Consider the following 5,291-nt stretch of genomic DNA (forward strand, 5'->3'; position numbering starts at 1 on the left):
CTACACTAAAGTATTTCAAAGGGATTAAATCCTTTAACATAGAAGCTACATCTTGCTCAAAGGAGAGCAAAGTGGAGGAGGCTTACGTAGCCATGGCCAGTATCTTTATTTAATTTAGTTAGTTTTCTTTAAGGTCATATTCATTCTTTCTAGTGCCTTGAACTCTAAGGTCTATAAATGGATTGTAACTTCCAATTTATTCCTAGATTGTTAGTTAATAATTAAGAACTTGGACCATGAATGCAGGGCCATCTTTGGACCCCAAATCTAAGGGTAAGCCAAATCAAGGAATTGGTACACACCTCAGCTCAGCCTGAAAAATTGTCCACTATTACTAACAGATACCAATAGCCATACTTTCCAGGCTTTACATCTGTGGAGTCCACTTTCCCAAATTCATGATCTGAGGTTCTTCATATATGAATTCTTTCCATAGGTTCCAGCTTTTCAGCATTTACCTGATGGAAATTACCTACACACATTACAAAGAATTGTCAGGCTGAGGCCCCACTAGTTTCAGAAGTTTTAGGCAGTGGCCTCACTCAATTTACCTGGGTGCAAATATCTATATGGAAACTGACAGAAAGCTTGTGCCTGTATGTTATTTTCACAAGTTCAATATCAACATTTGCACACTTATTACTATTGTGTTCACTTCTTCTTTTAATCTTAACAACTAGTAGCTCTAGAGAACCAACTGGTTTTAGAGTAGTCTCCCAAGCTACGTGATCAGCTCAGATGTTTCCCTGTATCTTAGAGTCTCTAGTTTCTTTACTTCCTGTATTGTACTCTGAACCTTGGAGTCTTCTTCCATTTTATTCTCCTCCTTTTCTCTCAAACTTGCTTTCGTGATCCCACTCTAGTTCTCAATGTGCTCCTTAACCTGCAAGTGTTTTGGCAGGGTCACAGGAGAGTTCTTTGACTAGCCAACTGCTGCTCCTTCTCACAACACCTTTGCTTGCTCTTCAGCTCCTCCCTTAAGTTCACAAAGGTGCTATTGAGAGGTAATTTTTCCCACCTCCACCTGTTCCATTGGGACATGAAGTTTCTGCATTACATTTATGGTGAAGATCTCAGCAGTCTTTTTGGCTTTTTATTCTAGTAGTCTCTCTTTCTAGTTTTCCACTTTAGTGTATTTTTGTGACAGATCTTCCAACTGTTTGTTTAGCTCTTCTGTTTTTGTCCCTAATGCTCTTTTCCTTTCCCCGGCACTCTCTGTCAGAGCACGTGGTCCTTTAACTCTTTCTGAATAGTACCAATCTCTTTCTTGAGCATGATATTTTCCAGTTCACTTTTCCTGGCCTCCTCTTCTATGACACAGCACTTCCCCGTCTTCTCTGCTAACTACTCTTTCCTTCTTTCTCTGTTGCTTTGAATTTCTGGTGACACTCTTCAAAGCTTATAATCAACATGTACTTCAGCCTAATACATTCTTATATCAGGTCCAGCTCCTTTGTCATGGCGATGGTTTCTTAATGCAGCATTAGGATCTCTTCTTGGCCTCACTTGTGGTTAGCAAAGATGGCAGCATTGGTGTCCTGTGCTTGTTTGCCTCTGACCTGTGGTCCCCTAATTTGCCTCATGCTCACCCAGGCTAATGTACTTGAATTTCATTTGATTTTGAGTGTTTTCTAGGTTCTTTTTGAGGATTTTCTTCTCCTTTTTGACTCGCACAATTTCTTAATTTATATCTTTAAATCTTTTCTTCACGTCAAATAATTTTCTCTGTTTTCTCCAATGTGCTCTTCTATGTGCTTTTAATCTCTTAGTGGGTTTTGACTGGTATATATTGGAGACTCAGTCTTTTATAAAACTATGTTTTGAGATAGAATGGTGGAATTTTTTCTTTGCCACATTTCTTAACTTCAGAGGGCTGCTTTTTAAATTAAACATAGTTGGAATTCAGAGCCCCAAGCTCCTTTGCATGTTTCTCCAGATATATGAACACACTTTCCAGGTGGTTAATGTGATTAATTAACCTGTCATTTTCTATCTTTCTCCTCCTTGGGCATTCCTTTTCCCAATGTCTATTTTGTTTGCAATAAGCACACTGATGTAGTCCTAGAGGTTCCCTATTGCCATTTGCAAATGAATTGTACTGTCTTTGCCAAGGGTTTCTTGATCCCTATTCTGGTGTTCCTACCAAAACTCAAACCCTTTTCTTAGACTCTTTTTCCCAGGTATCTCTGTTAACAAACACCTTCTGGGCGACTAATTCCAAAGTAGAATAAACTTTTCCCTCAAAACCTTCTGACTTTTGAAGCTTTATTCTAATATTTGGGGCTGTCTGGGTAACAAATGCCATATTTAGGAGGACTCTTTCATTCTCCAGGGCTTCAAGATCTATAGGCCTATACATCCTATAGGCTTCTGGGAGAAGTTTCAGAAAAGCATTAGGGTACTCACTGGGGAACTGTAAAATCTCACCCACCTTAGATTGATGATTTGGCTTTTTAGCCACTGCGGTATCCCTGCTAACAGAACCTGGCAATAATAGGTAAGCACCTCCATACCTCAATTGCTGTTAGTCTCAGCTTGGGTAAGTCTGTGCAAAGACTTGCTGGTTCAATAGTGGGGCTACTCTCTGGTCGAAGGACCACCTTCAAGTCACCAAGCAGGATTCACTCCCTTTTCTACCAGGTGCAAAGTGACTGTAAAATTTGCTGACACTCATCCCAGATGTGCTTGTGTTTGAAAATTACTGTCTCTAACGAAGTAATGAGCCCCTTTTTTCTGAAAAGCATGGATTTTGCTGTTTCCAGTTATACAGGTCACTAGTTGTAAAGGGAACATATATTAGAAATGGGGCTTGCCCACCATCTCCTCCATGTTCCTGTCTCAAAGGTAATAAGGGTAACATACCACATTGTACCACCTCAGATTGGTACAAGTAACCACTTTTGGTATGGGAGGACTTAACATTAGAGGTGATGATGGCAAAGAATAGGAGAGAGAGTACATCAGTGCATCTTCCCCTGAGGAATTCTGTAAACCTGGAGGAGAATATGTTTTGTATATGACACCTTTAGGCCTTGTTCTCCCATCCTGAGAAAAGGAGTAAACAGAGGTGCATACAGGACACAGAACTATCAGCATACACACACAGACCAATAGCCACAGACAACCCACATCTCCCATGCCTCTCAATGTTGACCTCTACAGGAGGTCCCAGATGACAGAGAGAATGTCCCAGATTGTCTCTTGAGGAGGCCACAGATGATCTTTGGAGGATGTCACATATGTCATTCCTAGGAGGCCCTAAAAGACCTCTCATGGAGGTTTCAAATGGCTTCCCAAGGAAGTGTTAGATGACCTCCAAGGGATGTCCCAGATGTCCTCTCAATGTGGCTGAGATTACCTCTCGAGTAGCTCCCAGATGGCCACTCACAGAGGCCACATATGAACTTCAGAGGAGGTTCCAGATAACCCTCTTGAGAAAGCCACAGATTACATCCAGAGAAGGTCCTATATGGCTCCTCAAGTAAGCCACAGATGATGTCCGAAGATAGTCATACATTTCTCATCAAGGTAACCCGAGATGACCACCCAAAGAAGCTCCAGATGACCTCAGGAGGTGGTCCTAGATTGCCTCATAACGAAACCCCAATGACTACTTTTGAAGAGGTCTCAGGTGGCCTCCTGAAGAAGCCCCAGATGACCTCTGGAGAAAGTCCAAGATGGCCCCTGGAGAAGGCCCCAGATGAACTCCAGAGTAGGTCTCAGATGGTTTCTTAAGGAAGTCACAGATGTACTCTTGATGAGGTTCCAGATGGCTTTCTTTGGAAGCCCTACACAGCCTCTCAAAGAGTTCCCAGATGGCTTCCAAGGAAGCCACACTTGACCTCTAGAGGGGGTCCTCAAAACAGGCTGGCAAGCTTGCCCAGACATAGCCTTAGAGGTTCCTAAATGACTTTTGTCCCTGTTGGTCCTCTGGAGACAAACACTCGAGGTAAACTCTCAACCCTGAGTGCTGACACTCTCTCCTATGGGGATTTTTTTCTGGGGCCAAGACCTGTTGCCATCCAAATGGATTATGTCAATGTGGTCTCTAAAAATTAGGACCTTTATAGTTCAAGAGAATCCATCGAGACACAGTTAATATAATAAATGTTCTCCAAACCATCAACCCCCAAAATTATGATATCAAGAGCTCCAAACATCAAAGGGCAAGCCTTTTTCTCCCCTTCCTTTGTCTCTCCTTCACAGTCCTATACTTCCTTCGAGGTCTTTCCCTTTTTCTCTTCTACCAGTTCTTTCTTCTCTTCAGGCCTCTCCACTCTCCACAGGCCTGAACTGCTTTGCCTGGGTCGTCAGTTGCCATTCTTCACCTCCTGCTCTCCCTCAACATCCTCTCCTCCGAGGTCTTTCCCCTTATGCTATCATACCACTTTTTTCCTTCCAGGACTTTTCCCTTTTTCTCTCCACTTCTATTGAAGTCTGTACCCCTTCTCCACTCCAACTGCCTAACATTTTTCAACTGTCACATCCCAAACTGCCCACAGCCCAATAAATTCTTAACAGCTCAACACGTGGAGATTAATGCACCAGCACCTCCCACCAAATGCCCCACCTTCTTTGGTGGCATACTTTGTCCTCTCCAGCTTGCCAGGAGATGGGGCCACGCTGATTATTGGACCCTATATATTATTGGGACCCTGCTGATTATTACAGTATCTTCCTTGTGAACTGGTAGCAACTGAAATTGGAAATTTGATTGTGATATTACAAACTCGTTGTGACATCACAAACACATTTTGACATCATCACCACCACGACATCAGAAAGCAATTGTGACCACATTGTCATTGTTACATCATGATTCCATTGTGACATCTCAAATCTATTATGACCTCTTAACTCCTTTGAAAAATCACATGCCCTTTGTGTATCCATATCCTTGTTGTTAAGTAATGACAATTGAGATCAGACATGCCACTATAACATCAAAAAGTGTTTGTGACATCCTCAACAGTGTCATATCACTTTTTCATTATGGAAACATCAGCTCATTGTGACATCACCAAACTCAATGACATATTGCATTATGACAACAATTCTCATTATAACATCATAGACATATTGTGAATGCCTATTCTGTGATTCTGTGGTATGAGAATTGATATGAGAAAGGCACTTTTGTGCCTACATAACCATTTTGACATCATAATCACTTTGTGACATGACAGTGCCATTGTGCTATCACTAACACAATGTGACAACACAAACTTCTCCTGTCCTCATAACTTTTGTGACATGCTGACATTGTGATATCTTAGACCTTTTGCCCTCAG

This window comes from Dipodomys spectabilis, unplaced genomic scaffold (genome assembly GCF_019054845.1).
Source record: "Dipodomys spectabilis isolate Male_0828 unplaced genomic scaffold, ASM1905484v1 ptg000070l, whole genome shotgun sequence".
Lineage (NCBI taxonomy): Eukaryota > Metazoa > Chordata > Mammalia > Rodentia > Heteromyidae > Dipodomys > Dipodomys spectabilis.